At 40.5% G+C, this 25630-nt stretch overlaps 1 pseudogene; it reads left to right on the plus strand.

Moving 5' to 3' along the window:
- The first annotated feature begins 439 nt into the window (after positions 1-439).
- Positions 440-25188, plus strand: LOC133045274 (patched domain-containing protein 3-like; annotated as a pseudogene).
- Positions 25189-25630: the final 442 nt, after the last annotated feature.

Raw genomic sequence — 25630 nt, forward strand, 5'->3', positions numbered from 1 at the left:
TATAATGCCAAAAATCAGCCATCCAGTGAATCGTTTAGATCACTAGAGAAATTTAATAAATAACTGGGAAGCAAGTCTAGCCTTGGGACCTTCTTCTCAGGGCCATTGGAGATTTATTGGTAACCATAGATTATGTCGAGATCGAAGAGTCAAAAGGGAGTCATTTTTTAAGGAAACAGAGGAGTTAAGACAAGTATATAATTTACAATATATGCAAGTTACAGAACGTAAAGTCTTATTGAATTGTAAATTTCCTATAGCTACAACAAAAGGAAGTGGAACATAGGCTTGTATAAAATATGATTGATTATAGTGAAAGAAATAATTGCTATAGCTATGATTGGTCCCTGTGAAATGTCTGGTCCAAGTCCCAAGTTCTTCGGTGTTTGCAGCAAGTTTTCAGATGTCCCATTGTTTAGGCCCAATCTGTTTATCAAGGATGATTCGAGGACGAGGTGGGGGCCATTCCATCGTCAAGCTGGCCAAGAAGTCCTCTGTCATGGTAATGTTCCACTGTAGTATTAGTAACCTTCCATGTTACTTGAGTAATATAATCATTCATAGTATTGTTAATATCATCTGAGCAGTTCAATAACCACATACTATGGGGTCCCCAACTGACAATTGTATGATTAGCTATAAACATTAATTTTCTTGATTTTGCCTGACATCTGTCTTAATGAACAGGAATATATTTAAAGTTTTTCTTAGTAAAGACTTTGCATAGTGTTCTTTGATTTTCTTTAATTCTTTTCTTAAAGTTTTAGTAGTATAAACATGATTCATGGACAAAGAAAGAGCAGTAAGTAATGCAAGAAGCATCAGAAAGTCGTCTTTTGGAGTCAGGGGAAGGCCTAAGTTTGTCGGCTAACGTTTATGCATATTTCTGTTATACCCATACACAAAGGAAGGATTTCATAACCTAGAAAGATATTAACTAGTTTTTCTTTTTCTTCAGGATGAGAGGGCCCCTCCAAGTTCCAAGGAGGGGGCATATGTGTTGACTCATTTAGTGGATATGATTGGTCCTATATCTGTCCATTTTACAACCTACAATAAAAAAGGGGGGGTTAGGTATATAAGCCCAGTAAGTGTGATCAATCAAGTCAGCCTGAGCAGGGGTAGCAAAAGCAAGCAAAGCAAGCATAGCGAAGAAAAATATTTTCAGGATTCCGAGGCATTCCCTGTTGAGAAATCAGATTTTCAGTTTGATTAGTAAGGGTTTTTATCTGTCCCCAAGTAGGGAGATCATAAGGTCGATGACGTCGAGTGCGGCGTTTTTGGGAAATTTTTAATGTCGCCATGGCTTGTATTGGAATTCTTTCTTCCTGGGTTTTTTGCTGTTTCATCTCTAGTCTGAATGCTGCGGGCCCCCTTAGGTTGAATCTTCTGAAGAGGAAGTCATGTGAGCTCGTTGGATCCATCTGGAGAAATAGAAGCATACCCTTTCCCTCTAAGATTAGTTTCTTAGATTTCCCTTGATTAGTTAACCCGTCTTGATATCAAATGGGCAAAGGAAAGGAGGTGTCCTTTAATGTTTCAAAACTTCCTTTTTTTGTTTGTTTTTTGTTTTTTCCTTTTGTCAAAACCTCTCTTTGTGGTAAGTTTAAAAAGTTTAAAACAAATAAGGCTATATTAACAATAGTTATAAAAAGAAAGGAAAGCGATAATGATGAAAACATTCTTAGGAAATATTTCAGTCCAAAAGAAAGAAATCATTCAGAAGTCTGTTTGGTATTTGGCTGTGGTTTGTGTTATTTGGGGCAAAGGATTAGGAGTAACCATTCAAATATTTTTTCCTAAGTGAAATTATTGAAAAGGTGATGCAGAACAACTTGACAAATGAAATGTTGCTCACATCCAAATATATTTGACCTTGTCCTTGAAAAAGAAATGCAGCTTAGCAACTGTTGAATCTCACTGTTCAGTGTGTTAAAGAAGATGATTATACTTTCAAGACAGACCTGAAAAGAAGGTGAACATTCCACATTTCTGATATTCTTAGGAACAAATAATCCATTCGGGAAATGGTGTCTTTTTTTTATGCCATTCTCACCCTGCTTTAAGAATCTTACAGATTGGAAACAGAAATAAAGTCACACCAACAATAGTTATAGGCTTAAAGACTACATTACACCAGAATCTAGTAAAGTTTGCTCTGGACAAGGAAGACAAAAGTGTTCCTGTGTATTTCCTCTTACTTAATTTTTTATTTGCAGTTACAGTGTGTAATGTGTTTGTCCAATCATGTCTTGTGTTTGTGGACTATAAGGAATGTCTGCAATCTGTTTAACAGAGAATGAATGTAAAAATTGTTTAAACTGCTTAGAAATATAGGCAGAGTCATTGTCTGTTTTTATAGGATTAGGTGTTCTCATTATCATGAAGTAAGTTGATAGGTGGGTTGTAACATGTTGTGTAGTCTTACCTTAGAGAGGTGTTGTCCCTAGAAAAGAAGAATTTGTATTGATCGAGACATGTAAGAAGGAAGAGGAAGAAAGTTCAGGACAATGAGTTACATCTATTTGCCATAAAATTTTTCTTCATTTGTCACAAGCCCTTCTAAAATTCCAGCACTAAACATCCCTAAAAGTTAAAAGGCCAAAACAAAATATGCTAGCACAATAAACAAATGCAATGTTTATTTCAAATAAACACATCATACTTTGTGGTTTTCATTGTGATCCACCCAAGCATTTCAACTGCATTTTCTATTATATTTGCAGTCTGAATGTATCTGCTGACCAAAGTTAATTCTGTTAAATATTGTTTTCCCAGAATTTTTCTTTTGTTTCTAATTCGGCCTAATTTGGAGAAAGGACATTTGCTGTAGCTAGAACGACAATGAAAAACTAGCCTAGCAAAGCCTATGCAAATATTACTTTATTCTATAATATATGTTTCAACAATTAAAAAAATATTTTTGTATTCATCATTTTATTTGCCATTTCTTATATCTTTCTATTAAAAGCATATATTTTACTTTTCTATAGCAACCATGAAATGTCTTGTATGTTAGCATTTTATAGACCGTTGAACATATTTATCAAATCATATTATATTATATATACCCATTCTTATACAAATATATATTTATATTCATTAACAGCTCAAAATCTTCAGCTCTTCTGCAAGAAAAACCCCTTGTAAGAGTAAGCCAATGTTCAGCAATTAATGCTTCAAAATCCTACTTCATTTGGAAATGACCCAGCCATTCAACAAACTTCCACTATTTAGTTCAGTACAACTCCAGCAACCTAAGTCACTTCAATCCTAAGAGATTGTTTTAGATTATAGATAATAGATTATTCTATTAAAAATATAATTATTTCTAATAGAGCTTATCTAAAAGTTTTCATCTCATCTCTATATCTGTATATATATATATAAAGAGTTACCTTTTTGTTGACAAACGTAGTTTACCCCAAACCAAGGCATAACAAAAGTATTATATAATGTTGATGACTTAAGACATGTCTTAATTAGATTAACAAATAATTATATTTAAATTATATTTATATTTAAATAAACATTATATTTAATATTGAATACTTTTCAGTTCATGTGAAGTTGAATTTAAATAGAGCTTATTAACTTTATATTATCCAGAAACAAAGACATACATTGAGACATAGATAATTTTAGATACATAGGCATAGTTCTCCATTTGAAATTTAAAATACCCTTTTGTTTTATTTATTTATTTTGAGCTCCACCAATTTGTTAATGGCTGGAGTCCTAGATAGAGTGGGCTGTGCATCCCAAGGACATGATAAGAGTTAACTTAAGGTTTTTTCTTAGGCCTATTTTTGTTTCCCAGGCAGAACTGGAGCTCCAAAAAAATATTTTAACAAGTTAACCTTTTCCTAACTGCACGTGCAAGAAGAACCGGTTTTGCAATTTCAAAAAAGATTTTATTTTAATCAGTTTTCTCCAGAGTCTAAAGAATATCATAGCCATTCAGTGTCAAAAATATCATTTCTCCTTTTTGTAGCTATAGTATATTATTACTGATATATGCATGAGGGAATTGCTGTGACATAGGAAGTAAAGCCTTGGCTACAAAATTTTGACAAGTACTAGGACTGTTATGGAGACGCCAATGGCACCTTATTTCAGTACTCTTGCCTGGAGAATCCCAGGGATGGGGGAGGCTGGGGGGCTGCGTCTATGGGGTCGCATAGAGTAGGACACGACTGAAGTGCCTTAGCAGCAGCAGTAGCAGGACTTTTAAGCATACCTTGAGGTAACAAAGTCTACTGAAATCTTTTGTGAGGCCCGATATGATTAGGATAAGGGAGAGAGAAAGTGAATCTCTCCCGGTCTAAAGGGTGTAAAGGTATATTAAAAAAGCAATCTTGTGAATCAGTAATAATAATGTGCCAATTTTGAGGAATAGTAGTAGGTGATGGGATCTCTGGTTGCAATGCACCCATAGGTTTAATAAAAGAATTAACTTTTCTAAACTCTGTTAAGAGACACCATTTGCTATATTTCCTTTTTATAACAAAAATAGGAGAGTTCCAAAAAGAGCAAGATTCCTCAATATGGTTCAATTTTAATTGTGTGTTTATAAGTTCTTTAGTAGCTTTGTAATTTTCCTTTCGTAAGGGGCCATTGCTTTGTCTAAATAGGCTCATAATTTTTCTGAGTTATTTTAATAATTGTTTTGTTTGTTAAATGAGCAGTGACCCCTAGGAAAAATGTGGAATGTATATCTGAGTTTGCCATTGCATAAGTAAGTTCCTTCCTATTACATTAAGGGTGCACCTATCACATAAGGTCTTAATGTTGTAGGTTGGCCTTTTGCTGTATCATATGGGTAGATTTGAATATTTTGATAAATTTCTTGTACTTTGGTTTGAGAAATTCCTGCAATTTGGCAAGAGACCTTTTGTATATGTCAGGATTGGGGCCACAAGTGTTTGGAAATAATAATAATATTAGATCCAGTGCCGAGGAGACCAGAAAATCTTTTACCATTAATTTTGATATTTATATTTGCTCGGACATATTTAAATACCAATGATGTCCATAAGGATTGTTTTTGATCTGTATTGCCAAATCTGCCTGTCCGTACATTATGAGAGGAGTTAATAGAAACGTAAGGCAAAAGAAGTAATTGAGCAATTTTGTCCCCCCTTTTGAATCGCCATAGAATCTGAGCTGACACCATAATTTGAATTTCTCTTTTATAATTTGAATCAATTATTCCAGGGTGAACAGTAATTCCTTTAGAAGCCAAATTAGATCAGCCAAGTAAAAGACTGAAGGTTTGTGGGGGCAGGGGTCCAAAAAGTCCAGTAGGTATTCTAGAAGGGACTGCTTAAGGGTAAAGGAAAAAATCATTTAGGGCTGGTATATTAATGGCAGCACTGCTGGACGTTGAGGGTTTGAGGGAAAAGGTAGAATTTGCCCCTGGTTTTTGTTGTAGGGGACCTGGGAGGTCCCCTGTTTGGAGTTTCCTGGAATAGGTTTTCCTTCAGTATCAAATTTAAATTTACTATCTTTGGCCCAGTGCATTCCTCTATGACAGGAAGGGCAAATTTTTGGAGGTTTTTTTTATTAGCCTTCTTAGGGCAGTCCCTTTTTAAACGGTTTTTATCTCCACATGTAAAGCATCCTTCATTTCCCTTTTTAAAAGGTAGTAGCCATTGTTTCAACTAGTATTTGCATTTTTAAAGTTTTTGACCCTAGATTGTGACAAGCCTTCAAATAATCAATAATAGTCCTAGTCTCACAAATTGCAGCTATAGCTCTTTGACATTTCTGATTTGCATTCTCATAAGCAAGTAATTTCTCTAGCTGTTTTTTGGTTTCTTCTCTGATTACAGTACGGGAAATAGCAGCTTCTAATCTAGTTTAAAAATTAGCATAACTTTTCATTAGGTTCCAACAAAGGAGAGACTTTTGGAGTTGCGACTGTTGGCAGAGGAGAAGCATTTGGAGCAGCCGGGGCAGGGCTAGTAAGAAAATTTTGAGATATTTTGTATTGTTTTAATTGGGCCTTTTGTAAAGTTTAATCATTTAATTTATATTTATGTAATAAGTGTTCTGTCTGTTGCTGAATATTGGAAGGGCTAGAATGTACCTTGAAATGACAGAATTACAGCTTTAATAAGAGCCCATAGGGGCTAGAGATCAAGTGGAATATTTTTTCCTTGTTTGGCTGCTCATTTAACATTTTCTTTGACCCGGAGCCAAATTTCTAAATCAAAACTGCATTTATCAGGAAACTAAGGATTATGTTCAACTACTGTTTGAAGGCAAGCCTCTATTCATTGGCGTGAAACCAGAAGTCCCTGAAATTTAAACAAATGGTGAAGTAAAGTAGAAAAATAACGGGGCTGGCCAGCCGTTTGACCCATGCCTTAGTGCTTACCGACCTCAATAGGTCCCTGAATCACTCCGCCCGATATGCCATGTATACCAGTGTCCCTGTTCCTTGGCGTAGGGACAGTATCCCCGTCCCTGTTTGTTGGGGTCCTTTAATGGACCGGAACCTGGTGGTTCGGAGTTGACGATAAGAAAGTAAAAGAGAAAAAGAGAGAGAGAGACAAGAAAGACCTGGGGACCTAAGCTCTGATGGAGCAAAGGTGCTTTAATGATTTTTCTATGAGTATATATAAGCTGTGGTACAAGAAACTTCTTTCGGGAATTATAGAGATCAGAAAACCAAACGTACAGCAACTGTTACCAAGGGAACAAGGGGTAATGTTAGTCACAAGGTCAGGAGACAACCCTCTCTCAAGAAAGGGGAAGGAGACTAAGCAGTTTTGTCCTAAAGAGAATGTTTACTAAAGGAGACCCAAGCCTGCCTCACACAATGACCTCAGTCCCTGGGAGCAGCGTGCTGTTCCGCTTGAAGAGGGACAAAGGACTCATGAGAGACAGCACGTAGGAATCCTCCCGTCAAACATTCCCTGACACTGTACAGTGTCACGAACCCCCATCTATAGTTCATCAGGCACTGTGTCTATCAGATCTATTCCCTTAAACCTATTTCTCACTTCCACTGTATAATCATCAGGGATTTGATTTAGGTCATACCTGAATGGTCTAGTGGCTTTCCTTACTTTCTTCAATTTAAGTCTGAATTTGGCAATAAGGAGTTCATGGTCTTGTTTTGCTGACTGTATAGAGCATCTCCATCTTTGGCTGCAAAGAATATAACCCATCTGATTTCGGTGTTGGCCATCTGGTGATGTCCATGTGTAGAGTCTTTTCTTGTGTTGTTGGAAGAGGGTGTTTGCTGTGACTATTGTGTTCTCTTGGCAAAACTCTATTAGCTTTTGCCCTGCTTCATTCTGTACTCCAAGGCCAAATTTGCCTGTTACTCTAGGTGTTTCTTGACTTCCTACTTTTGCATTCCAATCCCCTATAATGAAAAGGACATCTTTTTGGGGTGTTAGTTCTAAAGGGTCTTGTAGGTCTTCATAGAAACATTCAACTTCAGCTTCTTCAGCATTCCAGTTCGGGGCATAGAATTGGATTACCGTGATATTGAATGGTTTGCCTTGGAAACGAACAGAGATCCTTCTGTCTTTTTTGAGACTGCATCCAAGTACTGCATTTCAGACTCTCTTGTTGACTGTGATGGCTACACCATTTCTTGTAAGGGATTCTTGCCCACAGTAGTAGACAGAATGGTCATCTGAGTTAAATTCACCCCTTCCAGTCCATTTTAGTTTGCTGACTCCTAAAATGTCGACGTTCACTCTTGCCATCTCCTGTTTGACCACTTCCAACTTGCCTTGATTCATGGACCTAACATTCCAGGTTCCCATGAAATATTACTCTTTACAGCATCAGACCTTGCTTCCATCACCAGTCACATCCACAGCTAGGTGCTGTTTTTGTTTTGGCTGCGTCTCTGAATTCATTCTATTCTGGAGTTATTTCGCCACTGATCTCCAGAAGCATATTGGGCACCTACCAATCTGGGGAGTTCACCTTTCAGTGTCCTATTTTCAATAGGCTTCCATAAACAGTGGGCTTTATTTTATGGAGTTCTTTCCAGGGTGTAGCAGCTAACACTGCTGAAACCACCTTACATACAATCTGAAGAGGAGAAATAAATTGATAAACAGCAGATAGCGCAAGCCAGGCTCCTCACTGTAGGAGTGGGAAGTTACAGATAAGCAAAGGAGCGAGAGAATGAAGCTGAGCCCCTGACAGCCTCTCCTTTTGGCTCAGAGTTGCTTCCATTATCCAGAAAAACATCTACTTGTGCTTTATTGACTATGCCAAAGCCTTTGACTGTGTGGACCACAAAGAACTCTGGAAAATATTTAAAGTGTTGGGAATACCAGACCACCTGACCTTCCTCTTGAGAAACCTGTATGCAGGTCAGGAAGTAACAGATAGAACTGGACATGGAACAACAGACTGGTTCCAAATAGGAAAAGGAGTACCTCAAGCCTGTATCTTGTCACACTGCTTATTGAACTTATATGCAGAGTACATCAAGAGAAACACTGGGCTGGATGAAGCACAAGCTGGAATCAAGATTGCTGGGAGGAATATCAATAACCTCAGATATGCAGATGACTCCACCCTTATAGCAGATAGCGAAGAAGAACTAAAGAGCCTCTTGAGGAAAGTGAAAGAGGAGAGTGAAAAAGCTGGCTTAAAACTCAACATTCAGAAAACTAAGATCATGGCATCCCATCCCATCCCTTCATGGCAAATAGATGGGGAAACAGTAGAAACAGTGACAGACTTTATATTTTGGACTCCAAAATCACTGGAGATGTTGACTTCAGCCATGAAATTAAAAGATGCTTGCTCCTTGGAAGGGAAGTTATGACCAACCTAGAAAGCATATTAAAAAGCAGAGACATTACTTTGCTGACAAAGGTCTGACCAGTCAAAGCTATGGTTTTTCCAGTGGTCATGTATGGATTGGGAGTTGGACTATAAAGAGAGCTGAGCACTGAAGAATTGATGCTTTTAAACTGTGGTGTTGGAGAAGACTCTTGAGAGTCCCCTGGGCTACAAGGAGATCCAACCAGTCCATCCTAAAGGAAATGAGTCCTGAATATTCACTGGAAGGACTGATGTTGAAGCTGAAACTCCAATACTTTGGCCACCTGATGGGAGGAACTGACTCTTGCAAAAAGACCCTGATGCTGGGAAAGATTGAAGGCAGGAGGAGAAGGGGATGACAGAGGATGAGATGGTTGGATATCATCACTGACGCAATGGACATGAGTTTGAGTAAACTCCGGGAGTTGGTGGTGGACAGGGAGGCCTGGCGTGCTGCAGTCCATGGGGTCACAAAGAGTCAGACACGACTGAGCAACTGAACTGAACTGAACTGCTTCCATCAGGACCACAGTCACCTGCGTGGAGTCTGTTACGATCCGCTTTCCCCCACCTGGCTCTTCCTCTTCCTCCCTGTGATAACTCCAGTGACATTTCTAGCCCAGGTCCCTCTCCCAGGCCAGCCACATTTGTCCAGCTAGTGCATCCCCATCTCACTTCGGGGGCTAACTGGCCCCTCAGAGGACTGTGATCCTGATGCTCCCCACACCCAGGAGGCAGCCCCATCTTCCAGGGTTGCTGAGCTCAGATACCTGGTGTAACCAAAAAGGACTCTATGGGGTTTTCCCAGGACAGACTCCTTCCCCTATATCCTCTGCTGTAGCCCTTCTCTGAAATGTCTAGATTAAGGGTCTCCAATGCATACTTCCTGAGTTGTTTTACAGATGCTAAAACCGGCACCAAAGGGAAGAAGTTAACTACCTGGTGATCATGAACACATTGCCCCGGAGCTACTGGGGCCTAAAAATTTATGTTAACTGTGTGCTACCTTACCATCAACCGAGAACTGTGTACCAGCTGATCATGTGCCCTGTGTCAGCTACAGACAGACACTTGCCATGGGCACTTTCCATCTACCTCTACCAGGATTCAATCATGTGCTGCTGTAGCTGTTGACCTTCAGCATCCCCTGAAAGGAGCTCAGGGTGGAGAGCAGAAATAAGGCACTCTGTGCTCTGGGGAAGCAGGGAACTGGCAGGACAGGTCTTCAGGTAGATATTCTCAGGAGGTGATTTTATAAGCTCACTTCTTGTATCTCATCATACAGAAAAGCACTAAAATCCTTCATGGTGATGACAGTTTCTCATGGCTTGCAGAAGCTTCATGAGACTGGCAGAAACTTTCTATAAATATATATATATATATATATATATATATATATATATACATACACTCGATTGCATGTATTCCTCCTTTACCAAAATCAAATCTATACTGTCCCCCCTGCCTCTATGGAGCAGTTTTGCTATCTTCTGGGCCACAGTCTTCATTTTGCCCAAATATAACTTAACTTGCAACTCTCACATTGTCCATGTTTTTAACTTGACACCTGTGACCCCCCCTCCCTCACTTGTCCTTTGCAATTGCTTTGCTGAAACCCTTGAAGGACTTTAGGGTTTTAAATCACAAACCATCTGTCCACTACATATTGCTGCTTTTACAATGAACATTTCACTTACCTTCACCACAGCCTGGTGTCAGAAGACTGGCTTTACTGCACTTGGGCGGGTGGACCCAAGTTGGGCATGGAAACACTGTGCCTCTCAGGCTCCCACTTCCATGTGCCTGAGTGACTGTCAGCCCCTCCTCCAGAACCTATGACAAGTCTCCACACTAATTCCCCTTGACACCCGCAGCCCTGGCCCAAGCCCAATACCCCCATCAGGCGCGGAAAACGCACCATGCCCCCATGGTGCATCTCACATGCCAACCCAAAGCGGTATTTTGGAAACAAAAACAAGACCCATGATGCTCTCCTCCCTGTGATTTCCCCCTCACCTGATGAAGCCAGGCCTAGATCCATTCCAAGTGATTCCAGCGTCCTCATTCTTCTGACAACCCACTGACAAGGCTGTTTGTGCCAGTCTATATGTGACCTTAGTAATCTCCTAAAATGAGGGCTACTTTATATATAGAAAATGGATTGAATGGTGGCCCCAAAAGATGTGTCCCCCCAGAACATGAGACCAGGACTACATCTGGGGAAAGTGTCTCCATAGATGTGGAGGATCTCGAGGTGAGAAGATCTTGGGTGACAGTGGCCCTCAATCCAGCTAACAGCATCCTTACAAGAGACAAAAGAGGAGAGACACAACACAGAGGAGAAGCCACATGAAGATGAAGGCAGAGATAGCAGGGATGCAGCTGTAAGCCTGGGGATGCCTGGAACCCCAGAAGCTTGAAAAGACAGAACTTGATGCTGGAATCTCTGGACGGACTCCAGCCCTGCAATACCTTGATCTCAGATGTTTGGTCTCTACCTATCTGTTGATGAGCACTTGAAATATTTCTACGTTTTCAGTTCAGTTCAGTCGCTCAGTCGTTTCTGACTCTTTGCGACCGCATGAATCACAGCACACCAGGCCTCCCTGTCCATCACCAACTCCCGGAGTTTATCCAAACTCATGTCCATTAAGTCGGTGATGCAATCCAACCATCTTATCCTCTGTTGTCGCCTTCTCCTCCTGCCCTAAATCTTCCCCAGCATCAGGGTCCTTTCCAATGAGTCAGCTCTTCACATTAGGTAGCCAAAGTATTGGAGTTTCAGCTTTACCATCAGTCCTTCCATTGCACACCCAGGACTGATCTCCTTTGGATGGACTGGTTGGATCTCCCTGCAGTCCGAGGGAACTCTATAGAGTCTTCTCCAACACCACAGTTCAAAACCATCAATTCTTCAGTGCTCAGCTTTCTTTACAGCCCAACTCTAACATCCATACATGACTACTGGAAAAACAATAGCCTTGGCGAGATGGACCTTTGTTGACAAAGTAATGTCTCTGCTTCTTAATATGCTGGCTAGGTTGGTCATAACTTTCCTTCCAAAGAGTAAGCATCTTTTAATTCTATGGCTGCAATCCCCATCTGCAGTGATTTTGGAGTCCCCCAAAATAAAGTCAGACCCGGTTTCCACTGTTTCCCCATCGATTTGCCATGAAGTGTTTGGACCGGATGCCATGATCTTAGTTTTCTGAATGTTGAGTTTTAAGCCAATTTTTCACTCTCCTCTTTCACTTTCATCAAGAGGCTCTTTAGCTCTTCTTCACTTTCTGCCATAAGGGGGGTGTCATCTGCATATCTGAGGTTACCGATATTTCTCCCAGCAATCTTGATTCCAGTTTGTGCTTTATCCAGTTCAGAGCTTCTCCTGATGTACTCTGCATAGAAGTTAAATAATCAGCATGACAATATACAGCCTCACTGCTGCTGCTGCTAAGTCGCATCAGACGTGTCCAACTCTGTGTGACCCCATAGACGCAGCCCCCCAGCCTCCTCCATCCCTGGGATTCTCCAGGCAAGAGTACTGGTGTGGGTTGCCATTGCCTTCTCCGATACAGCCTTGACATACTCATTTTCCTATTTGGATCCAGCCTGTCCAGTTCTAACTGTTGCATCCTGACCAGCATACAGGTTTCTCAAGAGGCAGTTCAGGTGGTCTGCTATTCCCATCTCTTTCAGAATGTTCCATAGATTATTGTGATCCACACAGTAAAGGCTCTGGCATAGTCAGTAAAACAAAAATAGGTTTTTTTTCTGGAACTCTCTGGTTTTCTCGATGATCCAGCTGATGTTGGCAATTTGATCTCTGTTTCCTCTGCCTTTTCTAAAACCAGCTTGAACATCTGGAAGTTCACAGTTCACATATTGCTGAAGCCTGGCTTGGGGAATTTGGAGCATTACTTTACTAGCGTGTGAGATGAGTGCAATTGTGTGGTCATTTGTGCATTCTTTGGCATTGCCTTTCGTAGGGATTGGAATGAAAACTGACCTTTTCCAGTCCTGTGGCCACTCCTGAGTTTTCCAAATTTGCTGGCATATTTAGTGCAGCACTTTCACAGGATCATCTTTCAGGATTTGAACTAGCTCAACTGCAATTCCATCACCTCCACTAGCTTTATTCACAGTGATGCTTTCTAAGGCCCACTTGACTTCACATTCCAGGATGTCTGCCTCTAGCTTGGTGATCACACCATCGTGATTATCTGGGTCATAAAGGTTTTTGTACAGTTCTTCTGTGTATTCTTGCCACCTCTTCTGAATATCTTCTGCTTCTGTTAGGTCCATACCATTTGTGTCCTTTATTGAGCCCATCTTTGCAGGAAATGTTCCATTGGTATCTCTAATTTTCTTGAAGAGATCTCTAGTCTTTCCCATTCTATTGTTTTCCACTATTTCTTTGCATTGTTCGGTGAGGAAGGCTTTCTTATTCTACATTGTGGCTATAGTGAATAATGCTGCAGTGAAGCATAGTGTCCTCATTTCTGTTTAAGGCCATTTTCAGTTCTTTGCAGTATATACCTAGGAGTGCAATTAGTGGCTTGTATGATAATCCACTAGTTAGCTTTTTGAAGAAGCATCAAACTATTTTTCACAGAGGCTACACCATACTATATCCCACCAGCAATGTGTAAGTTTTCCAATTTCTCCACATTCTAACCATGATCATCTTTTTAATGTTTGTATTGGTTATTTGTGTATCTTCTTTGGGGCTCCCCAGGTGCCGCAGAGGTAGAGAATCTGCTTGCCAGTGCAGGAGATGCAAGTGACTTGGTTTCGATCCCAGTGCTGGAAAGATCCACTAGAGAAGGAAACGGTAACCCACTTCAGTATTATTGTCTGAAAATTTCGCTTGGTGGCTAGGGGTCACAAGGAATCAGACAGCTGAGTGACTGGGGTTACACGCATATCCTGTATGGAGAACTGTCTATTCAAGTCCTTTGCCCTCTTTTTGGCTGTGCCCCAAGGCTCGCAGAATCTTATTTCCCCAACCAATGCTTGAACTTGGGCCCAGGCCCTTGGCAGTGAAAGACCACTGGACTACCAGGGAATTCCCACCTTTGTTCATGTTTAGTGAAGTTGTTTGTCCCTTTGTTGTTGATTTCTGTTGTTGATGAGTAGATGTCGTAGATATTAAATCCTTATCAAGTTATATAATTTGCAAATATTTTCTCTCACTCTGGAGATTATCTCTTTACTTTCTTGATAATGCCCTTTAATGTACAAAGATTTTAATTAAGATGAAATTCAACTTATTTATTTTTATTTTTTTTACTTGTGTTTTTGGTGTTATATCTAAGCTTCCATCAACAAGTAAGGTTGTGTGCATTTACTTTGTTTCCTTCAAGAGTTTTATGGTTTTAGCTGCAATATTTAGGTGGTTGTGATTTTTAATCATACTTGTATATGATGTGAAGTAGGGGTCCAACTTCATTCTTGTACATGTCGAAATCCAGTCATCCAAGTGCCATTTGTTGAAAAGACTGCTCTTTCCCAGTTGAGTGGATTTAGCATCCTTGTCAAAAATCAATGGGCTGTAGATATATGGATTTATTTCTAGAGGCTCAGTTTTACTCCATTGGTCTATATGTCCGTCCATATACTAGTACCACTCTGTTTTAAATTCTGTAGCTTTGTTACATTTGTGAAATCTGGAAATCTCAGTTGTCCATTTCTTTTTTTCTTTTTAAGGTTATTCTGGAATATCCAGGGCTCCTTTAATTGCATATGAATCTGAATGTTGACCTCTACATTTCTGAAAAAAAAGCTGTTGAAATTTTGGTAGAGATTGTGATTAATGTGTAGATCACCTTAGGCGAGGTTGTCCTTTTTGACAATATTAAGTCTTCCTCCCCATGGACTGTGAAAGTCTTTCCGTTAATTTAGGTCTTCTTTAGTTTCTTTCACCAATGTTTGGTAGTTTTCCATGTACCAGTCTTTCACTTCTTTGGTTAACTGTGTTCCTAAGTACTTCATTATTTTAAACACTAAAGGAAATCATGTTCTTCATTTCTTTTTGGGATGGTTCATTGCACATGGATAGAAACAACTGAAAACTGTGTGTTGATCTTGTATCTTGCAGCTTTACTGAATTTGTTTACTAACTTGAGTAGCTTCCTTTGGATTCACTGGAGTTTTCATACATATGATCATATAATCTGTAAAAAGATATAGTTAAAATTCTTGGTTTCCAGTTTGAATTTCTTTAATTTCAACGTCCTACCTAATTACTCTGATTAGCACTTCTAGTACATCTTTGAATATCACTGATGAAAGTGGGCATCTTTATCTTGTTCCTGATCTTAGAGGGAAAGATTTCCTTTTCTCACCATTGAGTATAATGTTAGCTGTGCAGTTTTCATAATTGCCTTTATAATTTTGAGGAACTTTCCTTCCATTCCTTGTTTTTGAGAGTTTTTATCATGAAAAGACATTGAGTTTTGTCAAGTGCCTTTTCTGTACCTTTTGAGAGATTCATATGGTTTTTTATCCTTTGTTCTGAAAGTGTGCTGTATTACCTTGATACTCTCATGTTGAACCACTCTTCCATTCCTGGGTAAATCCCACATGGTCATGATGTATGCTCCTTTTAATATGCTTATTGAATTGTGTTTGCTCGAATTTTGTTGAGGATGTTTGTATCTATATTTATAAGAAGTATTATCTGTAGCTTCCTTGTGATATCTTAGTCTGAATTGATATCAGTGTAACAGGACCTCATCAAAAGAGTTAGGAAGTGTTCCCTTCCTTTCAATTTCTTTCAAATAGTCTTTGTTTTCTGTTATCAGTATAGGCACTCCTAGCCTCTTTTGGTTAGTATTCATAGGGAGTATTTATTTCATTCCTCTTATCTTTCGATCTATTTAAGTCTTTGGATCTAAAGGGAATCTCTTATAAATAGCATATAGTTGAATCATGCTGTTTTATCCATTCGGACAATATCTGCCTTTTGACTGGAAAGTTTAATCTGTTTAGATTTAAAATAATTGCTGACAAGGAAGAACTTCCTTCTATTGTTTGGGTGTTTATATTATGTATATATTATAGCTTATTATCCTTCATTTCATCCATTGATGCCTTTTTCTGGAGCAAACCCAGGCCCCAGCAGTGAAAGCACCAAGGAGTCCTAACCACTGGACAACCAGGGAACTTCTGATTTATGCTTTCTTCAATGTGTAGTTTCTGTTTTTCTAGTGAACTGTTTTGATTGGTCATTTTGCTGCCAGTGATGCCCAAGTCCGCCTGAGCAGGGGAATCACATGTACAAATTTTTAGATACATGGATTCTGCAACTTCTCTACAAATTGTAGATCAGAGTCTGCAGAGCTATGTTCCAGGATTGCACGAATCTAAAGTTCTAAGATTTTCCTAAGTCATTCTGATAAACTGCTTAACCAAAGTCCTTCTTGGGGACTAGGAAATCTGCAATTATTTTCACTAGTGTTCTATATACACGTCTTCCCTTCCATTGCCTATTGAACATTAAAACAAAGGTCATTTAGAGAGTCAACACAGCAACTAGTCGAAGTCAAATAATCCCTCTAGCCGATAATATAGTTCACTCCCCCCATCCTCTGAAAAATTTATAGCAACAATCCAGAAACCTGAAAGAGGGAATAGAGATAAAAATGTTATATGTAGCTTCTATCCTGTTAACCTTTCTGATTTCAAGGTTCATCTGTGGTACTTTTATCTTAAACGCCTGTAAACCAAGGTTGTTGCTTTAAGAAAGTACTGGTTGTAATCAAATTTTTTTCTGTAATCAAAACAAAATACTGTGTGTGTGTGTGTGTTGATTTGGGGACCTGAGTTTAACTGATAACACCAGCAGTTTGAGAAAAAGTGAAATACAGACACACATAGCTGTTTTAATAAGAGGAAAATTTAGTTATTTTAATGTGGCCTTGCATGAACAAGGTCTTAGTTATATTCTTGCTCTTTGGGAATCAGTAGCTCCACTTCCATAGTTGACTTTGCTAGTCTTCAAACCAAACTTAGTTTCGCTCTTCTACTAAAAGTTTCTAGAGGCAGTTATCAGTCATTTGTTTTGAAGAAGTTAGCAGTGAAGTAAAACAGAAACCTAGAGACTGTTGTCAATATTTTAAGATGGAAAGTTGTGCTTGTTGGGGAGTTAAAGTATTAAATTCAGTCTTTTTTAAAATGCTGTGTATATATTCCCATTTTTGTTGGTCCAACCAAGAAACAGCATAAGGTGTTATTCAAAATGGAGTACATGTTACTTTTTTTTTTTTTTTTCATAATTAGTAACCACCTTTCTGGGGCTTCCCCGGTGGCTCAGTGGTAAAGAATCCACCTGCAATGCAGGAGACGCAGGTTTGATCCCTGGGTGGGGAATATACCCTAGAGGGAGGGCATGGAAACCTACCCCACTAATTGTGCCTGGAGATTCCCATGGACAGAGGAGCCTAGTGGGCTAGGGTCCATAGGGTCATAAACAGTCGGACATGACTGAATCGACTGAGCACACACACACACACACGCACACAGAGCCTCTCTTCTAGGACACACATCTCTAGCAGAGGAGAACCACAGAAATCTTTTCGAAGGCTTTCATTCTTTTTGTTAGCCACAATATATATTAAACCAGCTTTGACATACAGGAGATATTTAGGATTGTGTTTATGGCTAACTGGACTCATTAGTGGGTGAAAAGATACCTAGCCATGGGCACTTTCATACTGCGTACTTCCATTCACGCTCTTTTGAAGATCAGAGTGGAATTAGCTCTTTCCAATGCTTTAGTATATCTTTGTGGTTTTGAGAAGTCCAGTTGGTAGATTCATGTTTGGCTCGCTGCATAAGAACCAATCAGTATAGTTTGGTAACAGCACAGATTCCCAACTTTTCTGTCCACGCCTCCCGCCTCCCCATCTTCTGTTCAGTTGGTCTGGGTTAGTGCTTGGAAATTAAAGTTCTCCAGCAGGCAGGTATGGGAAATATTCTGCAAGAGGCCTCTGAAGAGGTGTTCAAGTCAAGAATGTTATGAATTGCTGGAATTTCAGTATGGAAGCTACCACCACAAGTTCCATGACCTTTCCCTCCAAGTTTACAGGTGTGACTGTGTACGAAACAAAATGTGGGCCACAGCCTTTGGAGTCATTTCTGCTGCCTTGGCAGTGGTGAGTTGCTTTGGCCTGATGTTGTACATTGGAGTGCCATTTGTGATCATAGTTGCAAATTCAGCATTTCTTATTCTAGGTGAGTAAAACAAAGCATGAGGCTGCACACTGTGTATGTGGGGGTGTGGGGTGGGTAAAGGAAGGGTATTGTGTTAGATTAGGCAAAATAGTTATATATAGGTGACTCTACAGATCCAAAATAAGGAACCAGGAGAAAAAGAAAATCAAATGGAATTATGTGCCTTTCAGTTCAGTTCAGTTCAGTCACTCAGTTATGTCCAACTCTTTGTGACCCCATGGACTGCAGCACGCCAGGCCTCCCTGTCATCACCCACTCCTGGAATTTACCCAAACTCATGTCCATTCAGTCAGTGATTGCATCCAACCATCTCATCCTCTGTCTAATGTGCTTTGAAGAGTTGGAAAAATCTAGTACCCCAAATGGAAAACACAGACCAGGGACATGGACAAGTAGTTCACACACACACACCCCCTCATGCACAAACACACACAGAATCCAAAACACTAGTCATTGAAAATATAAGAAAGAAATATTTGATCTTTCCATTAATCAAGGGATGCAACTTAAACCAAAAGTGAGACACCTTTTCTTTTTATTAGATTAATGAATATTATAGCAAGACTGAAGGTTTGGGGAAGGTTGTATGCAAATAAACACACATTCTGCTGAGGGAAATTTGTAAATTGGTACATGTTTAAAATATAGCTTTGCAACAAATCCAAAGACTTAAAAATTTAAAATGGAATCTGACCTGCCAATTCCACTTCTGGGAATTCGTCCTAATTATTGGACGGGTGCTCCCAAAATAGAATAAGGATGTTCATTTCAGTGTGATTTAGAATAGGAAAAAACAAGAACAGGCTAATTGTATGATAGCTTACGGTGAATGATGTTGAATTCGTGATCTCCAAAGAAGAATATTTAGCTTCTTCTCCACCAGGGACTAGGCTTGATCACTCAAGAGCTTCTGTGTAGCAGAGCTTTGTTAAAGTATAAAAAGGGACAGAGAAAGCTTCTGACATAGACATCAGAAGGGGAGGCAGAGTGCCCCCCTAGCTAGTCTTATCAAGACCTTATATACTTTTATCAGACCCACTCCCACAACATACATCTTAAATGAACAAGATTAGAATGAACAATAGAAAGATCTGACCAGACCCACTCCCATAATATACATTTTAAGATGACAAGGTTAATGAGAAGGTTCTTGTTAAGGAGAAACATGTCCTCAAGCAAGATGCATTGTTATATTCACTAAGACAAAGCAATGTAGAAAAGACCGTTTTTCATTTTCTCCTTGGGAGCCTCAGATCCCTTTCTCCTTATCGAGGGCTCTGGACTCCTTTCTCCTCCTCGGGGACCCTGGTTGTCTTATCAACCTACCTAGGAATTGACTCTCTCATTCCCCCCATTTCTTTTAGGAGGATCATGTTGCCAAGGGAAAGGGCCATCGTTTTCATTCCATAACTACGTCCTGCTGTTGAGGGGCATTGTCCCTAAGTTGTTGAGGCAATATATTCTCCTAACCGTCATATTGAGGGTCTCTGCTCCAGCGGCCCTGAGTAATAGTTGGAGGAGGCTGCGGCACTTGTAATAGCCTGGACAACCATTTTTAACTTAGAAGCTTACAGATGGTTAGAAGCAAACCCCATTTTACAGTTACAGATGTAAGGCAAGATATCCATTAAACCAAGTTAAAACATAATCAAAATTAAAAGTCACATTATATCCATAGTTACATCAGTCCATTTTAGGGTTGTTAGATGTCATCAGATCAAGACGAGACATCATATACAATTGCTGTCAGTGCAGGTATTTGCAGAGCTGAAGAAAGTCCTTTCCTTGAAGTGGAGAAACCCACCATGCAATGCCTTTCCCTGACGACGAGGTTGAAAAGTTGAAAGCTGAGGCACATAGTTAATTCTAAGGTTTCAGGATCTATGACAATATCTGTGCATGAAAACAGTCTCATACAGTCCCTTCTTCTTAGAGGCAGTTCAAGCCCTCGTTGGAGTCATGGGTAAAACTTTAAACCAACTGTCCTGCGTTTCCTGAGTTAGCTTCCATGGCTGTCGTTTAATAACGGCATTAGCCTTCTCAACCTTTCCTGAACGTTGGGTTCTCCAGGAACAGGGTATGTAATATTCTATTCCTAGAACTTTTGACACCCCTTGAGTTACAGTAACTTTAAGACAGAACATTGTTGCTCTGAACTTTAGAGTTTAAGATCCCACTTACATGATGAGAAGTCAGTACAGTAAAGTTTCGCCCATTCCTTAACCTCAGGATTTAGTGGATACTGCTCTTGATGTGAAAATAGGTGAGGGGTTTTGAGCTTGATAACAACAGGAACAGCATTTTGTGCTCAATCCACAGTTTTTCCACCAGCCCATACTCTAGGATTTACATTTTGTTCACTTAAAAGAAGAAGGCTCCACATTCATGAAAACAGAGGCCTGGACCATGTTCAGTATATGCCTTCCTTTAAGGGGTGAGGGAGCCTCCAGCTCCATCAGAACCTCGTGAGAAAAACAGCACGGAGCCCCAGTTGCAGCTTAAAAGATGACTGAAATAATAGCATTTGGCTCATCCTGACAGTCCCATTACAGTAGTGGATTGGAAGGAAAGCAGACGAGGGTCTTCAGTGAGCACAGAGAAAATTGCCCCAGTGTCGAGAAGAAAAGCAATCAATTGCCCCCGCCCGCGCCCCCACCCCCCAGAGTTATAAATCCCCAGGGTTCCACAGGTGTAATTAGAATGGGAGCTCGTGTAGGGACCGCCAGGCACTTTCAGTCCTGATTGCCTTGAGAGTCCAACCCCTGGGGCTTATGTCTCAGAGGGTAATCTCTCCTCAGGTGTGGTCATGTTATAGACCTGACATGGAGCCAGGTGCAGCTTAGATGCTTGAGGGCAATCCAGGATGAGATGTCTCTCCTTTCCACTGTAATAACAAGTCCACCCCTTTTCACCTGGGTTACTCGGGGCACTTTTCCTCAGTCTGTTTCAGAGTGGCTCTAACAGCCATTGTTGGGGCTTCATTCTTTTGCCAGTTTCCCCCTCCCCTACTTTCCTCCCCGTATTCTTTACCATGATATACCGTCTGAGCCAGTTGTAACAGTATCTTAAAGACTGATTTGGTCCAAACGCTTGTTTTCATAAATTATGACAGATACCTGGAGCTGAGTGAGTGAGAAATCTATCTTTCAGATTATTCCTCCCTCTGTACTTTTGGGATAAAAGTCAGTAAACTTGCAGAGAGCCTCTTGTAGTCTATCTAGGAATTTATCAGGAGCTTTCTTCTCTCCCTGTTCTGTGTCAGCCAACTTAGCATAGTTTAAAGTCTTCGTGGGCACTCGCTTGAGTCCTTCAAGAATACACCTGGCAAAGTTGTTCTGATTCCACCTTCGTTTAGGCATGCTATAGTCACAGTCTGGCTCATCATGGGAACTGCTTGGCTCCCAGGAGGGAGGAGGGCTATTTTGTGTTCCCTCCTTCCCCATGTCTCATGCTTAAGCCATTCATCTCCAAAAGTAGTAGCTTCTCCCAAAACTCAAGTTCTCGAGTCAGGAGTCAGCATCTGTCCCAAGACATACGTTACATCTCTCCAAGTAAGGCCATAAAGTTAGTCCTGTAAAGGCTTCTATGAATTGGGACTGTTTCAGTTTCTACTGAGACTGAGGCAACCCCTTTTGGAAGGGTGCCCTGACTCAGCCTGTTTCGTTGGGAGCCCCAGATACAGGGGCAAAGTAAGAGAAGAGGAGGCAGCTGAAGGTTTCACACCAAAATTTGCACCCTTAGGACATAAGTCTGGCATGTCTCGCAGCGAGATACAGAGCAACACATATGGCCTTCTACCCATTTCTCTTGTTTTCTGCAGAACTGATCTAATTGTAAAACAATATTATAATTGAGACCCTTCAGCCGACCACTCTTCCCCATCTTCCAAAGGATACCATGGTCATTCGGTATCAAAGAAAAAGATCAGGCATGTCTTTGTTAAACTCTGGGAATCAAATTTATCCCCGTTTTGAAAAAACCATTTTAAAGAGGTGGTTCTGGATCTGCTAGCTCTCATCTGTAAGAGAGAAAAAAGCAGCATCCACAGCCGTGGCTTCTTTCCACCGGAGGTGCCCCTCCCTGCTCTAGATGGGGCTGTAGACAGACGTTCCACCGAAGCTTTCCTTCCCTGGTTGGACTTAGTCTGTCCCTTACTGACACAGGTGACTTATCCGCCACTCCCAGTTCAACCACCAAGGTGGGGTGGAGATGCACCAGGGTAGACCTGATGGCATCCCAGACTGATGTCCAGTTCCTCACCATTAAGACCTTTGTCTGATAGTCGTTCCTCCTCTGATGCCACCTAGGGTGGAGCAGAGTAGCTTTCCTGGATGTTTCCCAAGCTACCTTTCTAGGGGAAGCATCCATGTTCCATGTGCCTGTGCACATTCCCGAATACAGTCCTGACCACAATAGAAGCTTTGAGTTATAAAGAGATGAACAAAAAATCCAAGATGTCTCTTCTGAGTGTCACCACACCAGTATATGTGATAGCAAAAGGGGGAGTGGAGGGTCAACCAGTGAGGAAAAAGTGATTTTGGTCCTCAAGTTACTAGGGCCAATCCGTCCAGTTCATTCCCACAGATTCCACAAAAGCAATATCTAGGGAGTTGAGACACAAGCTATTGGAGAGCTTTCTCTGGTCTGCTAAGAGCTAGCACTACCAAAGGAAGCCCACCACAATTCCAAGCTGACCAGATCCTGCAAGTCCCGATCTGTGTATTCAAAAATCTCATGGTCACCAGCAAGGCTTCTACCCACATGGATCAGAGGCACAGCCATGACAAAGACTTACCTTTAGGACTCTGGACCCTGAGGCAGCCAGCCAAGAGAATGACCTCTAGCCTGAGAGACGTTCCTGGAACTAGAGCTCCGCCTTGCTCCCAAACGTGCTCTTGTAACTTCCAGCTCCTAGCAATGCTAGGCGCTTCCATCCATATAGTTTGAGGTCTAAGTAAAAGTACAGAGTAACGGCATGGATCACAAGTCCCTTGAAAGTTTATGATCCGACAGGTTAGGTTAGTAGTTCTAATTCCCCGGGCAATTATGGAATGGTCAAAGAGACCAGGAAAAGGTGACCAAGAACGGAAAATTTGGTCCAGGCGCATCGCCCATTTCTGGCTCTTCCCCTCGCAGGGATGTTGGGTGCCTCTTGGCATTGGGAAGTCGGTATATAAACCCTGACAAGGCTTCCATTTTGGGGTCTGGCTTCAGTCATTATAAGGCACCACAAAACCCCAGTGCAGGACTCATCACTTGCTTTGCACAGGACATGACATTCATTCACACAAGCACACCGCAAGATCAGTGAGACCTTGACAGGCAAAGAAAACCATTTGAGTTGATCTTGTTAATTTTAAAGGGATGTTTAAAAAATGCGGAGACTGTCTCTTTCTCTAACAGGTGTTGGAGTCGATGACATGTTTATCATGATTTCTGCCTGCCAGAAGACCAGCCTCACGGATAGTATAAGCCAATGTCCAATGTCTATTCAAAAGTGGCAGTATCCATTACAATCACCACCATCACCAATGTCCTGACCTTCTATAAAGGAATTATGACCTCTCTCATAATAATAAAGAGAACCTGACCTCTTTCAGGTCCGTACAATACTTTTGCATTTATATAGGAACAATCCTGCTCCCTTGTTATTTTCATAACATCATCTGTTTTGGAGCACTTATGGCCATGGATGGTAAAAGAGAAGTAGTCTGTCTATGGTGGCTGAAGAAGCAGGAAACTCCTGACCAAAAATGTTCCTCGTTAAAAAAGTCCTTTTGCCTCCCAGGTAATTTTCTCCAAGATGAACATAAAGCTTATATCCATCCAATGAATCTATTCCTTTTTCAATTTATTTTTTATTGAAGGATAATTGCTTTACAGAATTTTGTTATTTTCTGTCAAACCTCAACATGAGTCAGCCATAGGTATACAAATATCACCTCCCTTTTGAAACTCCCTCCCAACCCCACCCCTCTATGTTGGTTCAGAGCCCCTGTTTGAGTTTCCTGAGCCGTACAGCAAATCCCTGTTGGCTATCTATTTTACATATGGAATCCAGTGAATCTGTTCTTTAGAAAATATTTTAGTCCTTTTCTCACAGGCACCGAGTCCAAGTTTTTTGCAGTGCTCCTATACTTCGTACATCATAAGTAGTGTATATGGGTGTTTCTGAGTGCAGGAAGGTTTAGACCTCCGAAATTTGGTAAGTGACGACTCTTACACCACACAATATTGTAATGTAGAAGAAGACTATTTTTCAAGTTATGGTCCCAGGGTTATGGTTATCATTACTGAGATTCTTGACTACTGGGATAAAAAATTGGAAAAATGTCTGGCAGATTTTGAAAACAGTGAGTATGTATATAAAAATCTTACAGAGTTTTGGTTATGAGAATATATATAATATATGGAAAACCTCCATCAAGATATATGATAAGACAGCTTTTCTAAGCAATAAATGCACTTTTTAACAGGAATTTCCACTTTTTCTGTATAACATTAATATTACATCATCACGGGAAATCATTTGTTCCCAGGCCTTCATTCAAACCATGAGTATGTCTTCTTCAACCAATAAGAAACTGATGTTACACCAGTTCCGAGACATGGCCAAGAAGTGTGAAGTTCCCCTAATGGTATACAACCAGGTTTTCATATATTTGGATCAGTATTCTGCAATATTAGAAAACATTGTTCAAAATGTGACTGTTGCATCAACAGCAATGTTCATTGTTTCCTTATGGTTAATTCCTCATCCGCTGTGTTCCTTGTAGGTAACTTTTGCAATTGCTTCTGTGATTATGGGCCTCATGGGTTACATGGCCTTCTGGAATGTCAATCTCGATTCCATAGCCATGATTAATCTTGTCATTTGTATAGGGTTTTCCTTTGACTTTTCTGCTCACATTTCCTATGTGTTCATTTCCAGTTCAGAGCCCTCAGTAAACTGAAAAACCATTGAGGCATTGTATCTGCTAGGCCACCCTGTGTTACCAAGTGCATTTTCAACAATAATAGGTGTGTGTGTCCTGTCTGCAGCTAAAGCATACATCTTCAGGACATTTTTTAAGATTGTTTCTTGTGGTGGTATTTGGAGCTGCTCGTGGGCTAATTTGTATCCCAGTATTCTTAACTGTTTTTTGAAAGTTGTTTGAACAATCACTAACAAATCAAAGACCAATTATCGAATTCCTGATTAGCCCAACCCAATCTGATGGAAATGCACCATTAAGAATAGTCAATAATCTAAAAGCAAAGGCATGTTTCCTTGGCTTGGAAATACCGTTTTAAAATGTTATTTAAAATATCCCGAAAGAGGAGAGAGCAAGATGGCGGAGGAGAGGTGGACGTGGAGTACATCTCTCTCCACAGATACAACAGCAAGATACCTTCAGACACAGAAGTGCATGCAGAACACCAGCTGAGAGTGGATAGGAGTACCTGACTGGTGGAAAAGAATACATAACCATGTAAAACTCTGTAGGATGAAGGAACCAGGGGGCAAAACAGGAGTGGGAGATCTCAGATGCCTATTCAGGACTACAAATGAGTGCCATTCTAATGATAACCCCCAAAATTAAGTTTC

Source organism: Dama dama, chromosome 23 (assembly GCF_033118175.1).
Source record: "Dama dama isolate Ldn47 chromosome 23, ASM3311817v1, whole genome shotgun sequence".
Lineage (NCBI taxonomy): Eukaryota > Metazoa > Chordata > Mammalia > Artiodactyla > Cervidae > Dama > Dama dama.